The 15,498-nt window shown below is 36.8% G+C and overlaps 1 protein-coding gene across 10 annotated transcripts in view; it reads right to left on the bottom strand.

The window, feature by feature from the left end:
• Positions 1 to 15,498, bottom strand: part of CACNA2D3 (calcium voltage-gated channel auxiliary subunit alpha2delta 3) — a 474,873-nt gene that overhangs the window by 355,924 nt on the left and 103,451 nt on the right. Inside the window, exons 3-4 of one of the 10 annotated variants that reach the window (XM_064432564.1) lie at positions 9,384 to 9,483; positions 9,072 to 9,206 (exon numbers count right to left, since the gene is read on the bottom strand). The exons of 8 other annotated variants lie outside the window; for them this stretch is intronic. The gene's annotated coding sequence lies outside the window, so the exon portion shown is untranslated. The remainder of the gene's footprint in view (positions 1 to 9,071; positions 9,207 to 9,383; positions 9,484 to 15,498) is intronic. One more of the 10 variants, XM_064432563.1, reaches the window with a different exon arrangement.

Raw genomic sequence — 15,498 nt, 5'->3', positions numbered from 1 at the left:
ATTGCATTGACCTGCAACACAAGAATGCACTTTACAGAGTCCAGATTCAAAAAAAACCTCTCCCAGTGATTACCTATTTAACTGTTCCCCTAAAATGCATAAATAGGGTGAGGGGGACAGAGTAAAGCCCTATTTGAGAGTAGACACTAAAACCTTTTCTATCATATTTACCTTGCAGATATTCCAAAATTCTTTGGAAAATATGTATTCATTTCTGTTTACAATCTTTTTTTCCCCAAAGTATTTTCCCCACTCAGTCTTCTGGTTCATCCTTTCTGTAAATAGATTTTATACAAGTTGAAACACTTTTCAAAAGGCACAGGAGGAATTTTTTGAACACTGTACTTGGCACAGCTGGGAATACACTGTCTTTAATGACATTCATTTCAGTGCTTTTTGAGCCCAAGGATATGCAGAAAATAATAGCAGAAAGTAGTTTTATAAAACATCACCACAGTAATTACCATATCTTTTTTTGCACTACTGCTGTTCCAAAGCCTCTGTCTCTGCTACTTGCTGCATTTCAGAGGAAGCAGATAGATATAATAAATTCTCTGCTTTTGCTGTTCTGATGTTATCAGTGATCAACTTTGACAGACATAATAACAAAAACCTAGGATTTTAATCAGCTAATAAGGAAAGCTCAGTTGTGATGCACTTTGTGCTTTTCTCAGATAGAAGAGGGCAAAAATATTGAAGGGGATAAGAGAAATAAGTATACAAAAGAACATTATTCAAGATTCTAAACATAATTCCAGCAGGCTCTACAGGACTTCCCATTTAGACCAAGGTTGTCCTATGGGGATGAAGGGCCAAAGACACCTTCACAGCACCTCAGGAAAAGAAGGCTTGCTTCTCCCATGTGGGAAAATCAGGTCAAGTCAGATATCTTGAATATAATCCTCTTTGTGAGTAAAAGGGTGCAAAATGCTTTCTTTAAACACTAACTACTATTAATCCTTGCTTTAAAAAAGCTATTTTCTACACCAAACAAACTGCGTGAAAAGGAATGAGTTGAGATCAAGTTACATAACCAGGTGGTTAGGATAGCTGTACATGATATTGAGAGCCTATTTCTGCTAATATATCTATATAACAATTGCAAGTTTGTGTACTGTGCTATTGATTCTGATTTCTAAATTGCTCAAATTGCCCCTGATTTCCCTCATGGAAGAAGTCTGCATGTGGTCCAGTCACCTGGGTTGGAAGGGGACTGTGTGCTCACACCAGATTAAGGGGATTAAAAAGAAGGTAATGGATAAAGAAAATATTTGGCTAACACTTCATTATGTGTGATACAAAACAATGCTTTGAAAAGGATCCAGTCTTGGTGGTTTAGCCCTGGAAATGAATTTTATACACTGATGCAGCTCAAAGTGTTCTTAAATAAACTCTCTAAGAGTTAAATAGAAAATATGTTCACTGTAAAGCACTACAAAACAGGTGTGACCCATACTACAAATACTGTGTTGGGCTATTTCCCTTGGCAGGAATGTATATAAATTGCATCACAAGACTGCAAGCCAAATTCATACAACACTTTTGGCTTTACCACAATTATTGCTTTAGTGAAGCTTCAGTAAGGCTTGAAGCTTCTGATCAAAAAGGGATTGTAAATCCTATTAAAATGGATTAAGGAAAACATTGCACATTGCTAAAAATATCAAGCACAATTTAAGATGATCTTCAAATGTTACCATTGCATCACACTGATAAGATTTTTGCAAAATGCAAGTTAAAAAAAAACAAAAAAACAAACAAAACTGGTTGTGTTTCTACTAGAACACATTTTGCAGTGACATCGTGTATATTTTATCCATCCTACTGTCCCCACAAGCCTCCTTGCATGTGGTGTTTTATCCCCAGCAGCTTCTTTCTGCAGGTTTCAACCTGTTCCACTAAAACACTTCAAAGAGGTGCCTGATGTTAAAGATCCAGCACTGCCCACTGGCACAGGGACCCACTTCTGTCTGGCACTGTGCAGGTACTGCAGATACAGCCAATTTCACACAGGAGCGCTGATCAGCTGGGAACAGCTGAGCACACTGAGGAAAGCTGGGAAACCTGAGATCAATCTTCCCAAAAAGATTCAGGGTTTATATATTTTTTTTCTTTTGCATTTTTGTATTTACATAGAAATTAAAACATTAATAAACTCCAAAGGCAATTCTATAATATGTTCATTGTGTTGAAATCAATTCAAGACCTAGTAGGAAAGGTCTGGTCTCTTCTTATTTCATATTCCTATTCTTCTTGATAGGCTGTGCATGTTTTCCACATATTTTCTCATCTGTATTAAACTATAGGACACTTGATTTGTCTTGACAGAGCCCTGTTTCTAAAGTACAATTATTTTTTTCAGATATCTTATATTTTTGGAGTTTAGGTTAATCCACAACCTGTTTAGTACTGTAACGGGTTCAGATTCCCGGAATATAGAAGCTCTTCCAAAGCTGACAAGGCTTGCCAGTAGGGTTTTTGGGACCAAGCACAGACCTTTGTAGTGACTGTAGCCTTCCAGTTCCATCAGTCAGCTCCTAATCAGTTTAGTCACTTTAAACATTTCTGCTGAGGCCAATGAGACTGTTTATATTCAGAAAATTGTGCATTTCCATGACTGTTTATGAAACAGGATTTAATGCACACCAGTCCCAATTTTTCTCTCATTGGAGAGAGGAAGCATTCCAAATACATCCAGATATTTGTTTACACTGGAACTTTGGCATATTAAATTAAATTAATTGAGATCATAGAATATATTATACATGCAGTTATTTCATTGACATATATTTTATACTTGGTTATAGCCAAAAACACAAATCAGTCCTTAAAAATAGCCAAAGGCAGGCTTTGCCACCCTACAAAAATACACTGGGAGCAGCTAAAAGATAAAAGTCATGAAACAGTGAGTAAAGTCACAGCCAGGCTGCCCTCAGATCTACTGCACAAGACACATCCTTTCTGATGGTAGTTCCAAACTTGAGCCTGAACATCAGATAGGGAAAAACTCAGTGTTTGCCATAGCTAAACAGTACCCACGATCCAGTAGCACTTGCCGAGAGTTTTAGGCACTAAGAACTCAGAGTAATAAAAAAACCCAGGACAATTTTTCCCTGCAACAGCCAGCAGAAGCCACCACTGAAGCAGAACTGTGTCTAACTCACCTCCTGCTTAAACACCTTTTCTGCCTGACACAGGAGAGGCAGAAGCAGGTCATTTGTTTCCCAAGGAAGGGCCCCATATGACAAGGAAAAGGTTTTGCCACATGGACTGCAAGGGAAGTAGGAAGCTCATTCTTTCCTTAGGAAATGATGAAGGAGCTCCAGGGAGACAAAGATCTGCCTGTGCTCCCAGCTGCCTCCACCATGCCCTGCACAGCCAGTGGGCACCAGCCTGCAGCCACCCAAGGGGTGCCTGGGATTTTGGTGACTGTATGTGGCTATTATCTGCCTGAACCAGTGTCCTATAAGCAGGTTGAAATCACCACATTAGGAAAAAAAATTAATTATCTAGCAAAATAATTTGCCTTTTTCATAAAATTCATTTTATGCTGCTTTACAGGTAAAACACCCTTGAAAAAGTGTTTTTTGAAAGTAGTCAGCTCCATTCATCTCCAAATAATTTCTGTGCTAACACTGTTACAACAGGATGCTTCTAAAGCCAATTTTTTTCCTTGGGATTTGGGGAACACTGAGCACTAAGTGCTAATTCCTGCAGTCAGCTCGTGGAATAACAGCTGGATTGGGGCTGCTGCTGCTCAGCTCTGGGAGCTCCTGAATTCAGCTGCAACTCCTGAGCTGTGAGAAAACAACCCCAGCCCTGAGCACCGGCACGGGAACTGGGAGAGGAAAATTCTGTTATCGTCTGCAGACAGGCTCTTATCAGCACTCCCATTAAAGCACAGTAAACGGCTTGCAATGATAAAATTAGCAGTAATGAATTTTAAATGCGTTATTGATGTACTCCGAGAGGGGGAGCTGGGCGTGTAAAGATGTTAACCCTTTGGGGCAAACAGTATTCCACTACATTATGGCAATTTTTCCATTTAAAATACATTGCTAGCCATTAACACCTGTGTTTCCAAGCGCACACCATGCTGGGTGCCTGCAACATCTCATTAAATTTAAGAAAGCTGAGAAAAATCAGCATCTCACGTGTGACCCTCAGTATCTCACTGCACACAGCTCCTGGGTTTTGGTCTTTTGGAGTTGTTGATTGGTTAGGTCGAGTTTGCTTTATTTGGGGATTGTTTTTTAGCATGTGGTGAGTTTGGTTGGTTGGTTATTTCAAGCTAGAGACAAGTTATCCAACTTGCAGAAATTTCTGTTATTCTCAGCCACAAAAATGCCATTTGCCCTCTTTTAAACAAATGGCACATGGAGTTACTTTTTGTCTTGGCAACTGGGCATCTGCTAGAGCACAAGTTAATCATGGACAATAAATCACCATTTGTCTGAACCTGTAAATATTGATGGCTGTTTAGTTTACAAACCTCACTGTAAGTATTCCTCAGTGGTGTTTTGAATCATCATGCCCTCTGGGTTCATTGCTTCACCATTTAGCTTTAAAATAATTTTCCAGATAATGTAACTTTTAAACATTTGTGTTTTCCCTCTAGATAAATCATTACTCTAATTGTTTATCAGAAAACTGCAGGCTGCCAAGTGGATTAGGAGAAAACAAAGGGGCCATATTTAATTCCACTTGATAGAACTCAAACGGGAAAAAAATTTACCAAAAGTTACACTTAACTTTTCTTCATAGGATCAAAATTTAAACAGAATGAATGGGGACATTTTACAAACTACTTTTTATGACAAAACACAAATTCTAATAATCAAATAGTGAAATGTAAAAAATTTTCTTAAAGTACAGTATGGATTTCAAACTGGCTTATGCTCAGAATGTTTAATTTATAACAGGATTTTTTTCCAGCTTTTTCCTACAGCTAACTGCAGAGTGAAAACCTAGAAATCATTTGAATTCATAGTTTTTATGAAATTAATTAAATTATACCAATGAAATTATAAAGACAGTGGTTTTTACTGCATCAGGGTGCACAAAACTGTTGTTTTGGAAATTATGCAGCCCCAAACCCCTTTAAAATTTTTTTCCAGTAAATTAGGCACATCTGGCATGAAATTCAGGGAAACTTGGGCAATGGTATTCAACTGCATTTTTTATACTGCAGCAATGTTTTAATACACCTCCTTCAAAGGTCAGCATCAGAAATTTTTAAGCTGACACCTGTTTTACTACTTGCCCGCACACCAGCCCAACAATTACATCTACCTTGAAAACAGAAATCAAGAAATTGCATGTAAAAGCTGGTACAGAATCTCAGGCTTTGATACCTAACAAGCAGTGTTAGGGATGACAAATAAGCCATCACACCATTTGAAACTGAAATCCAGTGCTCTACCCATTACAGTGCTTTCAGGTTTTTTACTAACACTAATTACTGCCTCACCAGCACCAACTTTTAACCCTGTCTGGCTGAATTTGCTTTTCAGGAGTGATATGAAATGTTTCCTATAGCCTTGCAGGTATTTTGTTCTCTATTGTATATTAGCTCAGGGTTTAAAACTGTTCTTTTTAATCACGCCTGAAATTGAAGTCCCTGCATTTATGGAAAGACCATAGGAACAAAAAAAAATTTGAACATGTCAAGTGTTGTGAATATGTGTGGACAAATAATTATCTGTTCTTCTCCTGCCCCTTTGGTAAATGGGTAGAGGAAAAACACAAATCAGCATGTCCTTAACCAGCTCCTCTTCCCTCACACATCCAACAGCACTCTGGAGAAATGGGTACACAGGATTTGGCCAAATCACACTGGGTTCCTTTAACTCATCAGTTTATAGGGGAAAAAACCAGACAGACAGAATTTGGACCTACGTAGAAATTCATCTTAAAGTTCAATTAATTTAAATTAAAGCTGGGTTTTTTTCCTCACTTTTCCTCACAGATTTAAGTGCTAAGCATTTTGCATTTTACCCTTTTAATGGAACAAAATGCATATATTAACATTACTTACAAAAGCTTTCCTGAAACAAATGTATAGCTTAGATTTGGGCTTGAACTGTCCATTCTCCTTTTACAGAAGAATAAGTTTTCCAAGAAAAAAATAACAAAACAAACAAACCACAGTTCTCATAATGCTTTAGAAATAGAGGAAAATTAAACAACTCAAAAAACACTTGTCAGTAAAAGCTAACACAAATAGTATTTCATTTCTCTTGCTGAATCCAAGAGAGAAGAATGGGGGGGAGAAATTTAATCTGCTGCAAGAAAGAAGAAATGGTAACAGCTTTCTAAAATAAAGTTGATAAGAAAGTTGTCTGATTCTTAATTTGATGAGTAAGACTGATAAGAAATACATTATGGCAGGAGTGCATTATCCCTACAATTTCCTACCCAAACTTTCCACACCTTCCACAAATTCACCATTTCCTCCTCCAGAGCCAGAAATCTGGTGAGTGGGATCTGGGCATATATTACAGAACAGTCTTCAATGTGTTTCCAGTATTTCTCCATTCATACCTCTCAGTCCAACAAGGTATTCCATGAGGTGCACACAAAGCATGGAGAAAATCTTCCTGGATTTAATTCTCCCAAAACCACACATCTCCACATCTAAGAATGGCTACATTTTACAGCACATTCAAACGTGATGTCCAAACAACTCCAACTGGGGAGCTTTGCTATCCCAACTGAGTGAAAAAACAATAGAGAAAGTGTATCAAAATAAATATGAACTACTCCAAAGATGCTCCAGTTTGAATAAATAAACTGCATTGTCTCTGTGAAAAATGCAGAATGAGACTTTAACACATAATTGCCAGCATAGCTTTAAAACTGGTGCAGAAGCACTCTCACAGCATGGGAAATATATTTTGAATGCTAAATAAAAACTGACAAAAGATGTACATGCCCACATTGTCAGCATGTTCCTTGCTGCCAAAAACCAGTCTGTTGTCAAATAGATTATGTTCATTTGGCCTTTGGGAATGGTGGCATCTTAGAATTTCAATTTCAAAATATAATTAGAAAAAGAAAAAAGAACTCCACAAACATGAAAATGGCTGGAGGAGGAATTCCTTGTATAGAATACTTAATTCAGGTTCAGATTTTTTTTATTTGGTGTTTTACTGGGAACCAATGAAACAGCTAGAAATTGGAACGTACAAAATATTATCCCAGTAGTGCACAGACCTGCTTTCCTCAGAAACTCAAATATTTCAACAGAAAAGAGGGCAATCATTGTGCAAGTCAGGGCACAAGCTAAAATACCCAATTTTAGCCACAAATCCACTCAATTGAGAATAGTCACATGTCATGGAATATATTTCCACTCACATATTTAGGTAATATTAGTGAAGTGTGATGGTTAAATAATAATAATAATGTTTTCCATACATATTCTGTTTTTCAATTTCTCCATCTAGGTGATAACAAGGAATGTTATCTGATAATGCACTAATTTTTTACCTCAGAAAGCAGAGATAAATGTTGAAATACATTTGAAAAAAAAAAACAACCAACAGATGGTTTTAAGTGAATAACAGATTCACTTAACCAAACATTTTATTTCCTGTATCTTGAATAATTAACAAAAAAAGTGTTTACCAACAATTATATAACAGCTTTTATAGTAACACAAGGAGGAGAAAAACATTTAGCACTGAGTCTCATAAATAATTCAAAAGGTCTAATTTACCATAATCATGTCTGGCATTTATCTTCAGTAAATAATGTATTAGGCATATAGTGTGCACTCTTTCCTGCAGTAGCTACTAGAGAGCATTAGGAACAAACCCATCTGTGTTTAGCATTCTGTAAATCAGGCCAGCTCCTGCATGCATAAAATGATTGCTGATGAAGCCATTTACCTATGCAATGGATAGAAATGATATCTTTTAATGTAAAATTAAATAAAAATTATAGAAACTGCAACACAGATGAGGGTTTTTTGTGTACCATAAATATTCATATCTTCCCAACTGAGAAAGCATACCTCTGAAACCATAGGAACCACTCCAGGAAAAGAAGTTGGGTCTTCCACATTCAGTGTGCCATTGACAGGTTAATTTGCATAAAAGCAAATTAACATCTCAAAAGCCTTCTTCTTTGCTAACATTTTCAAGAAATCACTCACCATTACCCTGAAACCACTGCAGCTACCTGGGCAGGACACAAATGTGAGCTGGAGTGATGTCCAGGTGCTTTTGTTTGCTGGTTTGCCCAAAGCACCACTGTCCCAGCTGCTTCCTTCTACACCCGACAGCCCCCAGCTCCCAATAAATGGCAGCACACACACAGCCATAGCCAGGTAATAGGTTTTCCTCTAACCTTTCAATTATTTCCTATTTTTGCCTCTTAAATCTGAAATTATTTCAACTCTTCTGAAACTTGCACATCTTCTAATAGCAGAGAATTTGAATTTGTCACAAATACATCTCCCCAGAATTAAGGAACGCTCTAGTGCAGCTACACTCAAACTGATCAACTATATCTGTCTGTGCCTTACCTGTCAGTTAGAATACAGAAGAGCGTGTACAATATGTGCATAAAACGAGGATTACTGGTTTTACAGCTATTTTACAGCTCACTTCCCTGTTTGGGGTTTTCTCCAACTTTCTGCAATGTGTTTAACACATAATCAAAATACCATAAGCAGAATCCTTCAAAACACTGGGCACTTTACTTCTTCATAAGGATTGTTAGTGCTGTACATGCCCAGGGCTTTGTAACACAATTCTCACATTCTGAAACATATGCACTCAAATACAAAGTTTTATATTAATGAGTCGAGTGAAATCAAGACCTTATTTTCTCACAGAAATCCAGGACATTAGGCAGCTAAATTAAGTGATCTAATGTCACACATCTTAACAAGTGCTATCTTTGAGATCTCCAAGGAGCTTACATTAGCACACCACAGAGAACATTCAGTAGGATTTTCTGTCATTTGCAAGCACGTTTTTGTTAATTTGTTTAGATTGCCTTTATTCCCTAAGCAGGTGTAAGAAACACCAATACATACCATAGCCACATATTTGCTCACTCACCTCCTTGTCTTATTTCACCATTCAAAAGACAGGTTTTTAGCTGTAAAAGTACATTTGACTTTAATTACAGCATATCTTCTTGTATGATCCTTTTGTCAAGACTCATGTCCCAAATAGTAGCACTTCACATCTCTCCTGTGAAATGAACCAATCCACAAGAACGATTTCAACAACTGTTGCTTCTTTACATCACTATGCCAACCATCCAAATTAGCAAAAAAAAAAAAATCCAGTGCAAATTGCCAGATTTGCACTAATTTGCACTCATACAGGTAAATAGAAAAGAAAAATAAATGTTTATTTTCTATTTACCTGTATGAGAGACCATGAAAGAGCGAAACATCCATGCTTTCCAAATCTCTCAGTTTCTTCAAAGCTCAGGTGCAGAGAGGTCACTTTAACATAATTCACACTGCAAAGAACAGGGCACCAGAATACTGCTGAGCAAACCCCCAGTGGCAGCTCAGCAGGATGGAGAAGACTTTCCCTGCACAACCTGTTCCAGTTACAAAAGGGATGCATGAACAAAGATGGCTTGCTGCTTATGCTGACATTCCCTATCCCTGTTGTCCCTCCTGCTCAACACTGCAAATTTTCCTTTTGACATCAAGGTAATAAAGTTTTGTAGGGCTAAAGGTAGAGTCTCCAGTGGGTTAAGATCCCAGGTGAAAGAGACCTGAATTCAACCTGGTTAAGTGTAGACGTGGGCATGTAATAACCACCAGGCACACATGTTTAAAAAAACCTCCCACCAACAGGAAAATCACTGTTTGAATTGTAAAGAAATTCTAATTATACTTGCTTATTGAAATCTTTACGTCTCTATAAAGAAACCACAGGAGGGTATCTTTAAAATGGAAATATGTATCTTCAGCAGTAAAATAAATAAAGCAAATTATATGAACCTTCTGTATCTTGTCTGTAATCATGCCTACATCAAACACCACGTGAGAAGAGCTGCATGCTCATTATGAAAGAAGGGCCCTCAAGAGCAGACAGCAGCATATAAATACATGTGCTCCAAAGACTCTCAGAGCAAAGAGCATAAAGGTAATTTATAGGGATACTGTTGAAGGCGATGCTGCTCGGCTGACACTGTGTAATTTAATCACACATAATGCCATAGCAAGCTTTTCATCAAAATATCTTTCAGACATGAATCTCCACTGCACAAAAATCCCAGCTAGTTGTAAGCAGTTCCCTAAAATTTCCTTATCTGATTTCCCTTTAATTATCAATGCCAGTTAAGAAGCTGCATCTGAAGTTCAACTACTAGATACCCACAGTGCAGAAAATACTTCCTATAATGTGTATATTTCATCTGAAGCTACTACCATGAACCAAATAAAACTGCAAACACCTAAATTAGTACGTGTGAAACAATACAAATTGCATTTTTCCATCATGGCATTTTATTAAGCCAAAGGCCCTTATGCAGCTTCAGTCTCCTGACCAAGAAAGGAATTACTGTCAGTTTGTCTAGTCCACATAAAACCTAATTTCATGTGACTTTACCCCTTACATGCACATATCCAGGTATTGTAGTTAGAACTAGGAAGGAAATACACAGAAATATTATTTCTATGTTAAACCTATTGTTTATTCATCAATAATATTACTTAATATTACTTTCTGACTTCAGTTTAAGTTGTGTTGTTGTATCACAGCTGGTCATAAATAAATGTGGTCTTACTCAAAGTAGAGAGAGAAATTAACACTTGAACACAAAATGAGTTCTGAAACAGGAAAATATGCTAAAATGTCATTTTAGCAATTACCACAATATGCTTCCATGCATCTGCAATGGCTGCTAGAGATTAAGCACATTAACAATTCAGTCAGTAAAATATTTTCTTCATATAACCAGAACTCATCACCAAACAGCTCTGCAGAGTGGCACTGCAAAAAAGACTATACATTCTAAATTAGATTGTTTGAGTGCTCCTTTTATCATGAAATCCAATTTTATCTCTGTCTCATCTAATAAAAAGTTTTTGACAAATATTGTCAACATTTATTATATGTGTGAAACAGAAAAAAACCCCTGCCTTCTTAGCAAGGACAGAGCAGTAAATGAACTTACTGAGGCAGCAGTTTTTAGTTGATATTTTGTGTTAAATGACAGCCTCAGACATGCTGCTTCGTTGTTTTAGGAAAGAAATTTAAATCAGAGTGTATTAACGAGTCAAATATGTTCAAAAAACATGCTCAAAACTAGTGACTTCAACATAAAAAAGGGAGCAACAAGGATTCAGTGATGTGTTACTGCAACTCTGAAAAAGGATGAGATACCACCAAAAAACACAATTTATGAATTAAATGTTTGTGAGATCCACGCACACAGATGCTTTTTAGTTTGGAATATAACTCTTATTTTCTTTGTCAGTTTGATGTATCTAAGTTTTCTGAAATGTTTGACAATAAATTAGCTTTAATAAATGCTCTGTTATAACCCTAAACTTCCATAGCAGAACAGTGTCTACTAAATTTCCTTATTCATGATTGCAAATCTCAAGCTTTTTATGCCTTTTTAAAGGTTTGTTTTCTGAGGGAAAAGTTATTACATATAAATCGAGTTCTGACAAAAAATATCTATACCAATTTCATGATTTTAGAGTAAATTCTGAATGTTGGTCAACTGCAAGATTAAGAACCAGTGGAGCAGGTGGATGCAATGTACTGGTTCTCTCTTTCAAACCCATCTCTTGTTTTAAGGGGACTGTCTAGAAATTTTTGATGGCTTAGGACTGGCAAAAAGGAAATATTTCCTTACTGCTTAGTCAATAGCCTAGAAGTAAATTCAATGGAAAGGACACCAAGAACAGTCACATGAGCAAGGAACTCCAATGTGGCTTTTACCTTTCTCACTGTGTCTTTTGAAGCTTCAGATCCTCTCCCTGCTTTGCCAAAACCAATACACCTTTCCCTTCTAAAGTTACTTGATATTTAGGTAAACTTACTGTTTCTCATGCAATCGTTAACACAACATTAATTTATTTGGTGTCAATGCAGAGATCTTCCACTCAAGTTACTGCTTTCTTTTATGACAATTCTTCAGATATCTTAAGACAACCAAACCTCAAAGCCCTTCAGGATTTAATAAATAATTTAAGTCATAATTCTTTTCTTCCGACAGTGATATTATTACCATATGGTGGTTTTAAAAATATCTCTTTCACCTCAAAGTCTCCCATTAAATAAACCACTGTTTTACTTAGGTATTCATAAAATGGCACAGAAAAGACAATATCCTAGTTTGCACTTTTCTCCCAAAAGCAAGAGTAAATGCAGTTGGGACTGGAACAGATGCTGTGGTCTAGTCTCATTCAGTGCAGCTGTAATTATATAATTTTAGCAATTAATTCTGATTGAATGTTCTGTGATGATTGTACAGAAAGTGGCCTAGTGCAATTAGTTTCCTCTCTGCAGTGAAACACTGAGATGGCAACATTTGCTCTCAGCAGCCTGAAAAAAGGACAAGAAATCCTGAAGACTCTTTAGGATTCAAATGATAATTTGAAAAGTCCAAGCAAAGCAGCAGACAGGGTTTCCACTCAAATTCTGTTGAAAAAGAAAGAATGGCAGAGTACAGTTCTCTTATGCATCAGGGCAAAAATCAACTTTAGATTTCTGCCACAGCTCAGAGAGTTTTCTATGAAAATGCAAGAGAAGCATGAAGCAGATGAACTGAAGTGTTTAAATCTCACTATTTAGCTTAAGTCATTGATCATCCAAATAAGTATATCTACTTTGTATTCAAAATGTCTGAAATTTTGAATTTCAGGGATGGGAATTAACACAAAATAATGGCTTTCAAAAGTTAATGTTGGAGCAAAAAACATAAGGATAAAAGAAGTAGAATTTTGGAGATTCATAATAATAATTTAATTAAGAGCTTTCAAATACATATAGGATCAAACCCATTTTTTACAGTTTCTACTCCAGAGGGAAGTGTCTGTTTTCCACAAAAATTAATGATTTCACAGCATTTTCTGAATAATCTTCAATTTGACTGTCAGTCAAGTGGAGTGTACACTTTTCATGTTGCACATCATTTCAACCACAGATGCTGCTTTGCAATGGTGCTAGACAGCAATAAACTACTTTGAGATCCACTGCCTCTACAGTTTAGGGGTTTGCTTATTTTCACTTGCATCAAATTCATTAAGCTTTGATTTCAGACTTTGATTTTAGACAGAAAGTTTCAGGAATTACAGGAAGTAGGAATAAGACACCCAAACAGTACCTGCCACAAAACTACTTACAGAAACCTATGTGAAAAATTGTAAATCAGGATGATGTCTGCTATCCAAGGAAACAATCATAGATTCATTGCATAGATGTGCAAAGATTCCTATCAGTGAAAACATATTCTTTAGATATTATTAACTAGATATTACCACTCCTGTCATTTGCAAGTGTATCCTTTTCATATTCTCATAGGATGAGAAACTTTCCAGCTCTGGAAACAACAATCACCTTCAGGGCGAACATGAGAACTCTCTCTGTGAAATAACATCCCAGCTCCCAAGGAAAACCTGAGAGGCAGCCACAGTCAGTGTGATTCATGTGTTCCCAGAGCACGCGTGGCAAGAACATTCCTCATCTATCATACTTGCCTTTAGAAGTGTTTCTGAGTTAACTTGGCAACACTCACTTCTAGTTGTCATATCATCAAGTGAATGTTGGAGATTATAAAGCTCACAAAACCATATATATATATGAATGTGAGCATATTGTGCATTTCTTCCCCACAGTGGTTTAAGCTTGCACTCCCCAGTCTATGTTAACTTTGGTTGTAATGATTAATAGCACCACAATAATTGGTGTCCAGTGCCTATTCATCACAGGGGTTCCATTTCTTCCTGGAGTTCCTCTTTATGTAATGAATGTAGGACTTTCACATTGTACCTGACAGCTTGATTAATGATGCTACAGTTAGTTTCTCACACAATAAGCACAGCATAAGAATTGTAGGTGTCAGTTCGGCCCAATTTCAAGTCGATTTACTGCTCTTCACCATTAACAAAGGGTAAAAGAGGTGAGAAAGAGGTGTATGTATTGTAACCTGTTCTTTTAAAATTAATTTTAGCTGTGCCCATTTCTGCTATTTCAGCTGGAAAGACAAAACACAAAGAAGCTACTGATGCCTAATCAGTTGAACAGTTTGTTTAGAGCAGCAGACTACCAGCTACAGTGACTATGCAGCAAAGATTTACTATGACAGGTTATGTTTCTAATTTTCTTTTTAGCTGTTTTACAACAAAGAAAATTAATTGAAAGCAATAAATAAGAAGGAACTGAAGTGAAATGGCACAAGAGCAAACATTCAGCCATGGAACTCCTAACTCATGGAGCCTTTCATATGCTTCAGCATTCATAACTCAAAAGTGCAAGTTCATTGGAGATGGGAGGGCCCCACATCTGGAGCTCCAATCTAACTACATATCCAGTTTTGTCAGTGAACGAGGCACTTAATGGTGTCTTCAAGCAGTTTTTCTGATGTAAATTGATTTCTCTGGGCTAAGTAATTTTAATTGACCTTTCTAAATAGGCACACTAACAAATTATTTTATCAAGGAATTTAAAAGTAATTGAACAAACAAATATAATCTACAATGACACAGCAAATTATGTGAGGAACCAGCAGGAGGAAACAGTTTGCTGTGGTTGATATTGCTGTCAACTACCTGTTTTACTGTCTTCCTTTTATGTGTATTGAAGATGCCACATCCAGTTCAAGAGACAAGCACTGTAAATAAATCATTCCTTTAGCAGAGATCCAAGATTACTTCTCCTAGAGTGGTACCAAAATTCAAAATACCGCGCTGAAGTCACACACTGTAGTCAGCAAGGAAATAACACACAAAACACACCTGTAATGGAAAGCAAAGCAGCCAGGCGATTTGTAAGAGCGCCTATGACACATCTGAAATTGTTCCTGTTCAGCACAGGAAGTCATGCCTAAACTTCATCACCCTGAAGCCACCATGATTTATGCTGTCACCCTTAATTAGCAGAAATGAACAAGGTATGCTTTATGTAGCCTACAATAATCATTATGGACACAAGAATAGTCACATTGGATGAACACAATATTCACTGCTACAGTGTCCAGCAGCAGCTGCTTAAATGCCATAAAGAGGGGAGATGTAGGTGTTAATAAGCTCCACATATATTCTCCCAGGCATTAAAAACCTGTGATGTCAAAACTTCAAGATAAAAGTAGCATCTGCACCCACCTAATTTTTAATGCTCTTTGGTAAACCTTTCCTCTGTGCACTTGCTTAATTGCTTTTTGAACTTATTTATACTTTGGCATTTATAATATCCCATGACAATGAATTGCATAGATTAATTATGTCTAATAAAAACAGCATCTCCTTTATATCAAAACTTTTAACTGAATGTCATATGATGCTTTTCA

Source organism: Passer domesticus, chromosome 9 (assembly GCF_036417665.1).
Source record: "Passer domesticus isolate bPasDom1 chromosome 9, bPasDom1.hap1, whole genome shotgun sequence".
Taxonomy (NCBI): Eukaryota; Metazoa; Chordata; class Aves; order Passeriformes; family Passeridae; genus Passer; species Passer domesticus.
This window is presented reverse-complemented; position numbering and strand designations above follow the sequence as displayed.